Source organism: Osmerus eperlanus, chromosome 1, assembly GCF_963692335.1.
Source record: "Osmerus eperlanus chromosome 1, fOsmEpe2.1, whole genome shotgun sequence".
Classification (NCBI taxonomy): Eukaryota; Metazoa; Chordata; class Actinopteri; order Osmeriformes; family Osmeridae; genus Osmerus; species Osmerus eperlanus.
The window spans coordinates 12,511,025-12,525,228 of NC_085018.1; positions in this window are offsets into that span (position 1 = coordinate 12,511,025).

Here is a 14,204-nt window from a genome sequence, read left to right on the forward strand (position 1 = left end):
GACACTGTGCTGATTACAGGTAAGACACTGTCACAGCCAGAGTAAGGAACTGAGCAGTTGGACAACATTTCATGACAGAGACAACTTGTCGCCAGGAAGTTGTAGAGAGGTTCAGGTTTCCTGTAAGCAAACGTGCCAATCCTGGTGTTCCATGCATTTCCACGAATGTGCAATTCGAGATATGAAGGGATTGAGATGTTTAGTTGTCTGGAGGTCCGCCTATCCTGGAAGCGCCACCATAACTTGAGAAATCTGAAAGAATCTTCCTCTTCTCCGAAAACCTCTCCGTCTTCTGTGAGTTTGTCAAACACATGGCTGGCAATACAATGTCTAGCATTGTCGTTTTTGTGAAATCTGTAGCGTTTATTTTCCGCAAGGTCCAGGAACAACATGACAAAGTAAGGCGTGTGCATAACTGCCAGGTGTTCCAAGCGCCGCAAGTCCAGTTCTCCATCTGGTATCCTCTCAGGGTTGACATTATCTGACATCTTATACGTAAACCTACCGGTCTGTGTCATCCTCACATACTTGCACAGTAGGCAACAATTAGCTACTCCATTCCAGAAAAAGTCACTTAGTCCCACACGACCGGGTAAATTGTCAGAGTGGTAGTGGTAGTCGTGATGTTGACGTGTGACGGTTCCAGGGTGCATAGCTTTATGTTGCCCTTCTTCTTGGTAGCTACACAAATAGTTGATGACATCCTCTGTAAATTTGAACTTTTCACAATTATTGAGAGCCCCCCTGTGGAGAGCCGAGGCGGCAAGTTTCCACTTGACCACAGCGTCCTGGTAATCCATTGTAGACACTATAAAAACAATAGCATAAAATAATTATTACTCAACAATAAAATAATAAACGTTGGTTGACCAATAATGATACAGTTTAATGGGCCATTTGTCGTAGACGGATCTGTGAATATGTTAAACTTCTGCGTTTGTGTATATTGTATATTCTAGCTGTGTAACATACCTAAGTGGTAAATGTTACACCATTCAGAGTTTGAAAAAGTTCAATGTGTTGTCGTTTGCCATGACTGTGTGTGATATGATGGTCTTGTAATGCATCGTGTTGGCATCGTAGTACAGAGTGAACTGGACGGCCAGTCCTTGGCAGCTGCTTCCGTCTTGTTTAAAAGTCCACTCTAGAAGTGATGTTTTGAATTTGTCAGTGATCACCGATTCACACTTGTGTCTGAGGCCACAGTCAAAGGGTGTGGGTGTACGGTGTTTCAAATCAGGTAAGATGTACCATTCTGTGAAAGTCGAGACGTTTAGACACGGTGTGCCTATTCTACTTCTATGGCCTGTGATCTCGCCTATTGCATTTGTTGCCAACCGATAATCTCCAAGAAAGTAGGCATGTACGAAGAACGATGCGTTCCTACTAGGAGGCTCTGGTAGAAGCCCGGGATACGTGTCCATCTCCATCTGTATATACATGACTCCAAGCCTTTCCTGGCTATAGTCTATCATCTGCACTTCTTTCGGTAGTTCGTTTAAAAAACCAAAGGTCCACTGCAATACAGCACACTCTATATCCTGACAGTTGACATTGTGGTTGGACCACACTACAGCCTGCAGTCCTTTCAATCTAGGGATGGCTTTGATGCATGCCGTTTTAGTGTGGAACCCTTTCCAGCGTAGATCTATGACACACGTGTCTTTTGTCCGCATGGCTACATTGTGATAGGCACATCCGTGGCCAGGCATACTCGCGTCCACTAGCCCCATGGCTCTAGCCTCGCCGTACAGCCTGTCACCATATTCGTTTACAGGAATTTGAAGCGGTCGTTTGATCTTGTAAACAACGCTGATGTTGTCACGACCTGGGAACATATCGATGGTAATTGAGCTGGGTAGTTCGTCCCACTTTCCGAAGTCATTTGAATGGCTGAAAAAGTTGAACTGATCCAGGACCTTCAAGGGTCTTTCTACTGTGCATCCGAAGTGCGCCAGATGAGTCCTGTATACGTACAGACCAGGTGGCAGGCTTGTAGACCGTTTCAGTTGATAGACAATTACAGCATTGCTACACTTGGGGTAATAGAGGCTTCTATTTTGCATAATCCAACAGTACACTGTCACTAGGTTGTCAATTTCATACCCCCACAGAGGTAGAGGCATGGGTTTGTCTTTGGCACTTTCGTGACCGGAAGTGTTCTTCTTCACGCCTACCAATCCTCCGATTGGCGGGTCACCTCTGGGGTTTTCAGGGTTGGTGTGTACATTAGGAGAACATTTAGTTCCTGCCAACATTTTCTTCCTATTACCAGCGGAATGATATGACTTGCAAGAACACTGCTTATTCATTGAAGCGCAATCGAGCAACATTGACACAGTTTGTTTAAAATTAAATCTGTGAGCGGGACAAGGGGTCAACATCTCTTCTGTTAAATCCCTCAAACAGAAACCTTCAGCTCCAGTGACATATACCATGTCTTCTATCACAGGGACAGGCTCCAAAGTCAAGGCTCTGAACAGCCTGCAGCATAGAGCTGTCGCTTCCATTGGAGACAACCCCTCCTTCTCCGGTGACGTTCCAGAGGGCTTGCTGAAAGATAGTGACAATATTCGCAAAGCCGCACTGTTGAAATCGGTCCGAAAATCAACAAACTTATACAGGAGAGTGTCCACGGTCAACTATAGGAACGCTGGGAAATTCAGTGGGAAACGTCTTAAACTTTCCGCTTCAAAATGTATCGTTTGCTTAGTCACACTGGTTAAAAGCAACAAAGACCAACAAAAGTCCGGCGTTAAACTCCGCTGTCAGTGTAACGTGAGAGTATGCACAACATGCTTCAAACATAACCCGGAATGGTATTTGACGGAGCCACACTTTACAAAATGTTCAACCCTAAAAGGATTTTTCTGCACAGCCTGTGCCTGCTTCGAAGGCTTCAAGGAGAAAGTGTGTTGCATCTGGATGTGCTCTAGATGTTCTTCCGAACGTAAAAATCCTGATTCGTCATGTTCAAAGTGTTCCAGGCGATTGGATGGCTGCTCAAAACGTCAAACACGCAAACTGTGGTGCTGGTCTAATAAATCGTGGGAGGAGCCAGACACCAGTGTAACGTATTCAGAGGAGAAGATTGCAGATTACAGGGATTTGATTAGATCGCAGGTTTTTAGCAAGGTTTACCAAAGTAGACATCTGTCCGCGTCTGACATTAGAATTCTGTTCCATGAATGCTTCAAGTCTCAAGTCTGCACGTGTAACAATGAACCAAATTTCATGTGTACGAGCTGCACTCCCGTGTTGCCTGTGATGGAACTGCTTGCCAAGAATCCGCGTCCTCTGATAGCCTCATTTGCTGAACGAGCTATACCAGGCAGATATATTGCTCGCAATGTGTACGACAAAGCCTTGCTGATAGACATGTTGAACGACCAAGACCTACCACTGTGTATTAACCAACGCTCTTGTAAAGGTACTTTAGTCGACTGTCAGAAGAATTCTAAGCCTCTAACTTCCTTAATTACACTTGATTCTTACAACAAATTTGTGGCAAGTAGAACTGCAACTGGAGAGGCTCCGCAGATAAATCCGTCTTCTTGTATCCTGTGTCTCTTGTTTAATCAGTCCGCTGCAGTTGTACAGATGTTGAGCTCGGACCGGTTGCAGCTACACTCTTGTCCTAACGGATCCGTTTATTACTTCAATGTCAAACTTTCTCCAGACGTTGGCGTCCCCGAGGTGTGCATCGACGGGCGTCATGAGCACCTTGTCAACTTTCAAGGATGTGTCGGAAGCTACAAACCTACGTTCTACTATAATTGGAAAGATTTGCTACATATCTTACAGAAAGACAATAGTGGGAAAATAACATTATTACCTTCACACTACTAAATTCCAGTTGTCCCGGGTCATGTCACAAATCTCAATCAGTTATCCAGCCAGGGTTATATATCCAACCAGTCAGAAGGTCCAACCCTCAAACTGTTATTGGTCATTATTTGAAAATTCAAAATTCTCTCTCTCTCTCTCTCTCTCTCTCTCTCTCTCTCTCTCTCTCTCTCTCTCTCTCTCTCTCTCTCTCTCTCTCTCTCTCTCTCTCTCTCTCTCTCTCTCTCTCTCTCTCTCTCTCTCTCTCTCTCTCTCTCTCTCTCTCTCTCTCTCTCTCTCTCTCTCTCTCTCTCTCTCTCTTTGTTTATTGTGCTGTGCTCCATCTGTCTTGTTTTAATAAAAAACTGTTCAGTTTGTCAATGCATCACCGTTAATTTCATTAAAACTGTGCTGGGCATCTCATCTTTAATAACATAGTCACGTTGCACTGCTGCTTGTCTTCAGCTGTGTGTGAGCGCGGCTTGCAGTTCTCATTTTGAACATCTGTCATTTGTTTTTCCAACTCTGTTTACTCCCGGATGCGTCTCTTACCCGTTTGCACTAACCGCCTCTCGTTGGATGCCACACTGTCAGCTCTGACGTTTTGCATCCGTTTGCCTCCTTGCACCTCTGCTTGTCTTCAGCTGTGTGTGAGCGCGGCTTGCAGTTCTCATTTTGAACATCTGTCATTTGTTTTTCCAACTCTGTTTACTCCCGGATGCGTCTCTTACCCGTTTGCACTAACCGCCTCTCGTTGGATGCTACACTGTCAGCTCTGACGTTTTGCATCCGTTTGCCTCCTTGCACCTCTGCTTGTCTTCAGCTGTGTGTGAGCGCGGCTTGCAGTTCTCATTTTGAACATCTGTCATTTGTTTTTCCAACTCTGTTTACTCCCGGATGCGTCTCTTACCCGTTTGCACTAACCGCCTCTCGTTGGATGCCACACTGTCAGCTCTGACGTTTTGCATCCGTTTGTCTCCTTGCACCTCTGCTTGTCTTCAGCTGTGTGTGAGCGCGGCTTGCAGTTCTCATTTTGAACATCTGTCATTTGTTTTTCCAACTCTGTTTACTCCCGGATGCGTCTCTTACCCGTTTGCACTAACCGCCTCTCGTTGGATGCCACACTGTCAGCTCTGACGTTTTGCATCCGTTTGTCTCCTTGCACCTCTGCTTGTCTTCAGCTGTGTGTGAGCGCGGCTTGCAGTTCTCATTTTGAACATCTGTCATTTGTTTTTCCAACTCTGTTTACTCCCGGATGCGTCTCTTACCCGTTTGCACTAACCGCCTCTCGTTGGATGCCACACTGTCAGCTCTGACGTTTTGCATCCGTTTGCCTCCTTGCACCTCTGCTTGTCTTCAGCTGTGTGTGAGCGCGGCTTGCAGTTCTCATTTTGAACATCTGTCATTTGTTTTTCCAACTCTGTTTACTCCCGGATGCGTCTCTTACCCGTTTGCACTAACCGCCTCTCGTTGGATGCCACACTGTCAGCTCTGACGTTTTGCATCCGTTTGTCTCCTTGCACCTCGGCTTGTCTTCAGCTGTGTGTGAGCGCGGCTTGCAGTTCTCATTTTGAACATCTGTCATTTGTTTTTCCAACTCTGTTTACTCCCGGATGCGTCTCTTACCCGTTTGCACTAACCGCCTCTCGTTGGATGCCACACTGTCAGCTCTGACGTTTTGCATCCGTTTGTCTCCTTGCACCTCTGCTTGTCTTCAGCTGTGTGTGAGCGCGGCTTGCAGTTCTCATTTTGAACATCTGTCATTTGTTTTTCCAACTCTGTTTACTCCCGGATGCGTCTCTTACCCGTTTGCACTAACCGCCTCTCGTTGGATGCCACACTGTCAGCTCTGACGTTTTGCATCCGTTTGTCTCCTTGCACCTCTGCTTGTCTTCAGCTGTGTGTGAGCGCGGCTTGCAGTTCTCATTTTGAACATCTGTCATTTGTTTTTCCAACTCTGTTTACTCCCGGATGCGTCTCTTACCCGTTTGCACTAACCGCCTCTCGTTGGATGCCACACTGTCAGCTCTGACGTTTTGCATCCGTTTGCCTCCTTGCACCTCTGCTTGTCTTCAGCTGTGTGTGAGCGCGGCTTGCAGTTCTCATTTTGAACATCTGTCATTTGTTTTTCCAACTCTGTTTACTCCCGGATGCGTCTCTTACCCGTTTGCACTAACCGCCTCTCGTTGGATGCCACACTGTCAGCTCTGACGTTTTGCATCCGTTTGTCTCCTTGCACCTCTGCTTGTCTTCAGCTGTGTGTGAGCGCGGCTTGCAGTTCTCATTTTGAACATCTGTCATTTGTTTTTCCAACTCTGTTTACTCCCGGATGCGTCTCTTACCCGTTTGCACTAACCGCCTCTCGTTGGATGCCACACTGTCAGCTCTGACGTTTTGCATCCGTTTGTCTCCTTGCACCTCGGCTTGTCTTCAGCTGTGTGTGAGCGCGGCTTGCAGTTCTCATTTTGAACATCTGTCATTTGTTTTTCCAACTCTGTTTACTCCCGGATGCGTCTCTTACCCGTTTGCACTAACCGCCTCTCGTTGGATGCCACACTGTCAGCTCTGACGTTTTGCATCCGTTTGCCTCCTTGCACCTCTGCTTGTCTTCAGCTGTGTGTGAGCGCGGCTTGCAGTTCTCATTTTGAACATCTGTCATTTGTTTTTCCAACTCTGTTTACTCCCGGATGCGTCTCTTACCCGTTTGCACTAACCGCCTCTCGTTGGATGCCACACTGTCAGCTCTGACGTTTTGCATCCGTTTGTCTCCTTGCACCTCGGCTTGTCTTCAGCTGTGTGTGAGCGCGGCTTGCAGTTCTCATTTTGAACATCTGTCATTTGTTTTTCCAACTCTGTTTACTCCCGGATGCGTCTCTTACCCGTTTGCACTAACCGCCTCTCGTTGGATGCCACACTGTCAGCTCTGACGTTTTGCATCCGTTTGTCTCCTTGCACCTCTGCTTGTCTTCAGCTGTGTGTGAGCGCGGCTTGCAGTTCTCATTTTGAACATCTGTCATTTGTTTTTCCAACTCTGTTTACTCCCGGATGCGTCTCTTACCCGTTTGCACTAACCGCCTCTCGTTGGATGCCACACTGTCAGCTCTGACGTTTTGCATCCGTTTGCCTCCTTGCACCTCTGCTTGTCTTCAGCTGTGTGTGAGCGCGGCTTGCAGTTCTCATTTTGAACATCTGTCATTTGTTTTTCCAACTCTGTTTACTCCCGGATGCGTCTCTTACCCGTTTGCACTAACCGCCTCTCGTTGGATGCCACACTGTCAGCTCTGACGTTTTGCATCCGTTTGTCTCCTTGCACCTCGGCTTGTCTTCAGCTGTGTGTGAGCGCGGCTTGCAGTTCTCATTTTGAACATCTGTCATTTGTTTTTCCAACTCTGTTTACTCCCGGATGCGTCTCTTACCCGTTTGCACTAACCGCCTCTCGTTGGATGCCACACTGTCAGCTCTGACGTTTTGCATCCGTTTGTCTCCTTGCACCTCTGCTTGTCTTCAGCTGTGTGTGAGCGCGGCTTGCAGTTCTCATTTTGAACATCTGTCATTTGTTTTTCCAACTCTGTTTACTCCCGGATGCGTCTCTTACCCGTTTGCACTAACCGCCTCTCGTTGGATGCCACACTGTCAGCTCTGACGTTTTGCATCCGTTTGTCTCCTTGCACCTCTGCTTGTCTTCAGCTGTGTGTGAGCGCGGCTTGCAGTTCTCATTTTGAACATCTGTCATTTGTTTTTCCAACTCTGTTTACTCCCGGATGCGTCTCTTACCCGTTTGCACTAACCGCCTCTCGTTGGATGCCACACTGTCAGCTCTGACGTTTTGCATCCGTTTGCCTCCTTGCACCTCTGCTTGTCTTCAGCTGTGTGTGAGCGCGGCTTGCAGTTCTCATTTTGAACATCTGTCATTTGTTTTTCCAACTCTGTTTACTCCCGGATGCGTCTCTTACCCGTTTGCACTAACCGCCTCTCGTTGGATGCCACACTGTCAGCTCTGACGTTTTGCATCCGTTTGTCTCCTTGCACCTCTGCTTGTCTTCAGCTGTGTGTGAGCGCGGCTTGCAGTTCTCATTTTGAACATCTGTCATTTGTTTTTCCAACTCTGTTTACTCCCGGATGCGTCTCTTACCCGTTTGCACTAACCGCCTCTCGTTGGATGCCACACTGTCAGCTCTGACGTTTTGCATCCGTTTGTCTCCTTGCACCTCTGCTTGTCTTCAGCTGTGTGTGAGCGCGGCTTGCAGTTCTCATTTTGAACATCTGTCATTTGTTTTTCCAACTCTGTTTACTCCCGGATGCGTCTCTTACCCGTTTGCACTAACCGCCTCTCGTTGGATGCCACACTGTCAGCTCTGACGTTTTGCATCCGTTTGCCTCCTTGCACCTCTGCTTGTCTTCAGCTGTGTGTGAGCGCGGCTTGCAGTTCTCATTTTGAACATCTGTCATTTGTTTTTCCAACTCTGTTTACTCCCGGATGCGTCTCTTACCCGTTTGCACTAACCGCCTCTCGTTGGATGCCACACTGTCAGCTCTGACGTTTTGCATCCGTTTGTCTCCTTGCACCTCGGCTTGTCTTCAGCTGTGTGTGAGCGCGGCTTGCAGTTCTCATTTTGAACATCTGTCATTTGTTTTTCCAACTCTGTTTACTCCCGGATGCGTCTCTTACCCGTTTGCACTAACCGCCTCTCGTTGGATGCCACACTGTCAGCTCTGACGTTTTGCATCCGTTTGTCTCCTTGCACCTCTGCTTGTCTTCAGCTGTGTGTGAGCGCGGCTTGCAGTTCTCATTTTGAACATCTGTCATTTGTTTTTCCAACTCTGTTTACTCCCGGATGCGTCTCTTACCCGTTTGCACTAACCGCCTCTCGTTGGATGCCACACTGTCAGCTCTGACGTTTTGCATCCGTTTGCCTCCTTGCACCTCTGCTTGTCTTCAGCTGTGTGTGAGCGCGGCTTGCAGTTCTCATTTTGAACATCTGTCATTTGTTTTTCCAACTCTGTTTACTCCCGGATGCGTCTCTTACCCGTTTGCACTAACCGCCTCTCGTTGGATGCCACACTGTCAGCTCTGACGTTTTGCATCCGTTTGTCTCCTTGCACCTCGGCTTGTCTTCAGCTGTGTGTGAGCGCGGCTTGCAGTTCTCATTTTGAACATCTGTCATTTGTTTTTCCAACTCTGTTTACTCCCGGATGCGTCTCTTACCCGTTTGCACTAACCGCCTCTCGTTGGATGCCACACTGTCAGCTCTGACGTTTTGCATCCGTTTGCCTCCTTGCACCTCTGCTTGTCTTCAGCTGTGTGTGAGCGCGGCTTGCAGTTCTCATTTTGAACATCTGTCATTTGTTTTTCCAACTCTGTTTACTCCCGGATGCGTCTCTTACCCGTTTGCACTAACCGCCTCTCGTTGGATGCCACACTGTCAGCTCTGACGTTTTGCATCCGTTTGTCTCCTTGCACCTCGGCTTGTCTTCAGCTGTGTGTGAGCGCGGCTTGCAGTTCTCATTTTGAACATCTGTCATTTGTTTTTCCAACTCTGTTTACTCCCGGATGCGTCTCTTACCCGTTTGCACTAACCGCCTCTCGTTGGATGCCACACTGTCAGCTCTGACGTTTTGCATCCGTTTGTCTCCTTGCACCTCTGCTTGTCTTCAGCTGTGTGTGAGCGCGGCTTGCAGTTCTCATTTTGAACATCTGTCATTTGTTTTTCCAACTCTGTTTACTCCCGGATGCGTCTCTTACCCGTTTGCACTAACCGCCTCTCGTTGGATGCCACACTGTCAGCTCTGACGTTTTGCATCCGTTTGCCTCCTTGCACCTCTGCTTGTCTTCAGCTGTGTGTGAGCGCGGCTTGCAGTTCTCATTTTGAACATCTGTCATTTGTTTTTCCAACTCTGTTTACTCCCGGATGCGTCTCTTACCCGTTTGCACTAACCGCCTCTCGTTGGATGCCACACTGTCAGCTCTGACGTTTTGCATCCGTTTGTCTCCTTGCACCTCGGCTTGTCTTCAGCTGTGTGTGAGCGCGGCTTGCAGTTCTCATTTTGAACATCTGTCATTTGTTTTTCCAACTCTGTTTACTCCCGGATGCGTCTCTTACCCGTTTGCACTAACCGCCTCTCGTTGGATGCCACACTGTCAGCTCTGACGTTTTGCATCCGTTTGTCTCCTTGCACCTCTGCTTGTCTTCAGCTGTGTGTGAGCGCGGCTTGCAGTTCTCATTTTGAACATCTGTCATTTGTTTTTCCAACTCTGTTTACTCCCGGATGCGTCTCTTACCCGTTTGCACTAACCGCCTCTCGTTGGATGCCACACTGTCAGCTCTGACGTTTTGCATCCGTTTGTCTCCTTGCACCTCTGCTTGTCTTCAGCTGTGTGTGAGCGCGGCTTGCAGTTCTCATTTTGAACATCTGTCATTTGTTTTTCCAACTCTGTTTACTCCCGGATGCGTCTCTTACCCGTTTGCACTAACCGCCTCTCGTTGGATGCCACACTGTCAGCTCTGACGTTTTGCATCCGTTTGCCTCCTTGCACCTCTGCTTGTCTTCAGCTGTGTGTGAGCGCGGCTTGCAGTTCTCATTTTGAACATCTGTCATTTGTTTTTCCAACTCTGTTTACTCCCGGATGCGTCTCTTACCCGTTTGCACTAACCGCCTCTCGTTGGATGCCACACTGTCAGCTCTGACGTTTTGCATCCGTTTGTCTCCTTGCACCTCTGCTTGTCTTCAGCTGTGTGTGAGCGCGGCTTGCAGTTCTCATTTTGAACATCTGTCATTTGTTTTTCCAACTCTGTTTACTCCCGGATGCGTCTCTTACCCGTTTGCACTAACCGCCTCTCGTTGGATGCCACACTGTCAGCTCTGACGTTTTGCATCCGTTTGTCTCCTTGCACCTCGGCTTGTCTTCAGCTGTGTGTGAGCGCGGCTTGCAGTTCTCATTTTGAACATCTGTCATTTGTTTTTCCAACTCTGTTTACTCCCGGATGCGTCTCTTACCCGTTTGCACTAACCGCCTCTCGTTGGATGCCACACTGTCAGCTCTGACGTTTTGCATCCGTTTGCCTCCTTGCACCTCTGCTTGTCTTCAGCTGTGTGTGAGCGCGGCTTGCAGTTCTCATTTTGAACATCTGTCATTTGTTTTTCCAACTCTGTTTACTCCCGGATGCGTCTCTTACCCGTTTGCACTAACCGCCTCTCGTTGGATGCCACACTGTCAGCTCTGACGTTTTGCATCCGTTTGTCTCCTTGCACCTCGGCTTGTCTTCAGCTGTGTGTGAGCGCGGCTTGCAGTTCTCATTTTGAACATCTGTCATTTGTTTTTCCAACTCTGTTTACTCCCGGATGCGTCTCTTACCCGTTTGCACTAACCGCCTCTCGTTGGATGCCACACTGTCAGCTCTGACGTTTTGCATCCGTTTGTCTCCTTGCACCTCTGCTTGTCTTCAGCTGTGTGTGAGCGCGGCTTGCAGTTCTCATTTTGAACATCTGTCATTTGTTTTTCCAACTCTGTTTACTCCCGGATGCGTCTCTTACCCGTTTGCACTAACCGCCTCTCGTTGGATGCCACACTGTCAGCTCTGACGTTTTGCATCCGTTTGTCTCCTTGCACCTCTGCTTGTCTTCAGCTGTGTGTGAGCGCGGCTTGCAGTTCTCATTTTGAACATCTGTCATTTGTTTTTCCAACTCTGTTTACTCCCGGATGCGTCTCTTACCCGTTTGCACTAACCGCCTCTCGTTGGATGCCACACTGTCAGCTCTGACGTTTTGCATCCGTTTGCCTCCTTGCACCTCTGCTTGTCTTCAGCTGTGTGTGAGCGCGGCTTGCAGTTCTCATTTTGAACATCTGTCATTTGTTTTTCCAACTCTGTTTACTCCCGGATGCGTCTCTTACCCGTTTGCACTAACCGCCTCTCGTTGGATGCCACACTGTCAGCTCTGACGTTTTGCATCCGTTTGTCTCCTTGCACCTCTGCTTGTCTTCAGCTGTGTGTGAGCGCGGCTTGCAGTTCTCATTTTGAACATCTGTCATTTGTTTTTCCAACTCTGTTTACTCCCGGATGCGTCTCTTACCCGTTTGCACTAACCGCCTCTCGTTGGATGCCACACTGTCAGCTCTGACGTTTTGCATCCGTTTGTCCCCTTGCACCTCTGCTTGTCTTCAGCTGTGTGTGAGCGCGGCTTGCAGTTCTCATTTTGAACATCTGTCATTTGTTTTTCCAACTCTGTTTACTCCCGGATGCGTCTCTTACCCGTTTGCACTAACCGCCTCTCGTTGGATGCCACACTGTCAGCTCTGACGTTTTGCATCCGTTTGTCTCCTTGCACCTCTGCTTGTCTTCAGCTGTGTGTGAGCGCGGCTTGCAGTTCTCATTTTGAACATCTGTCATTTGTTTTTCCAACTCTGTTTACTCCCGGATGCGTCTCTTACCCGTTTGCACTAACCGCCTCTCGTTGGATGCCACACTGTCAGCTCTGACGTTTTGCATCCGTTTGTCTCCTTGCACCTCGGCTTGTCTTCAGCTGTGTGTGAGCGCGGCTTGCAGTTCTCATTTTGAACATCTGTCATTTGTTTTTCCAACTCTGTTTACTCCCGGATGCGTCTCTTACCCGTTTGCACTAACCGCCTCTCGTTGGATGCCACACTGTCAGCTCTGACGTTTTGCATCCGTTTGCCTCCTTGCACCTCTGCTTGTCTTCAGCTGTGTGTGAGCGCGGCTTGCAGTTCTCATTTTGAACATCTGTCATTTGTTTTTCCAACTCTGTTTACTCCCGGATGCGTCTCTTACCCGTTTGCACTAACCGCCTCTCGTTGGATGCCACACTGTCAGCTCTGACGTTTTGCATCCGTTTGTCTCCTTGCACCTCGGCTTGTCTTCAGCTGTGTGTGAGCGCGGCTTGCAGTTCTCATTTTGAACATCTGTCATTTGTTTTTCCAACTCTGTTTACTCCCGGATGCGTCTCTTACCCGTTTGCACTAACCGCCTCTCGTTGGATGCCACACTGTCAGCTCTGACGTTTTGCATCCGTTTGTCTCCTTGCACCTCTGCTTGTCTTCAGCTGTGTGTGAGCGCGGCTTGCAGTTCTCATTTTGAACATCTGTCATTTGTTTTTCCAACTCTGTTTACTCCCGGATGCGTCTCTTACCCGTTTGCACTAACCGCCTCTCGTTGGATGCCACACTGTCAGCTCTGACGTTTTGCATCCGTTTGCCTCCTTGCACCTCTGCTTGTCTTCAGCTGTGTGTGAGCGCGGCTTGCAGTTCTCATTTTGAACATCTGTCATTTGTTTTTCCAACTCTGTTTACTCCCGGATGCGTCTCTTACCCGTTTGCACTAACCGCCTCTCGTTGGATGCCACACTGTCAGCTCTGACGTTTTGCATCCGTTTGTCTCCTTGCACCTCGGCTTGTCTTCAGCTGTGTGTGAGCGCGGCTTGCAGTTCTCATTTTGAACATCTGTCATTTGTTTTTCCAACTCTGTTTACTCCCGGATGCGTCTCTTACCCGTTTGCACTAACCGCCTCTCGTTGGATGCCACACTGTCAGCTCTGACGTTTTGCATCCGTTTGTCTCCTTGCACCTCTGCTTGTCTTCAGCTGTGTGTGAGCGCGGCTTGCAGTTCTCATTTTGAACATCTGTCATTTGTTTTTCCAACTCTGTTTACTCCCGGATGCGTCTCTTACCCGTTTGCACTAACCGCCTCTCGTTGGATGCCACACTGTCAGCTCTGACGTTTTGCATCCGTTTGTCTCCTTGCACCTCTGCTTGTCTTCAGCTGTGTGTGAGCGCGGCTTGCAGTTCTCATTTTGAACATCTGTCATTTGTTTTTCCAACTCTGTTTACTCCCGGATGCGTCTCTTACCCGTTTGCACTAACCGCCTCTCGTTGGATGCCACACTGTCAGCTCTGACGTTTTGCATCCGTTTGCCTCCTTGCACCTCTGCTTGTCTTCAGCTGTGTGTGAGCGCGGCTTGCAGTTCTCATTTTGAACATCTGTCATTTGTTTTTCCAACTCTGTTTACTCCCGGATGCGTCTCTTACCCGTTTGCACTAACCGCCTCTCGTTGGATGCCACACTGTCAGCTCTGACGTTTTGCATCCGTTTGTCTCCTTGCACCTCTGCTTGTCTTCAGCTGTGTGTGAGCGCGGCTTGCAGTTCTCATTTGAACATCTGTCATTTGTTTTTCCAACTCTGTTTACTCCCGGATGCGTCTCTTACCCGTTTGCACTAACCGCCTCTCGTTGGATGCCACACTGTCAGCTCTGACGTTTTGCATCCGTTTGTCTCCTTGCACCTCTGCTTGTCTTCAGCTGTGTGTGAGCGCGGCTTGCAGTTCTCATTTTGAACATCTGTCATTTGTTTTTCCAACTCTGTTTACTC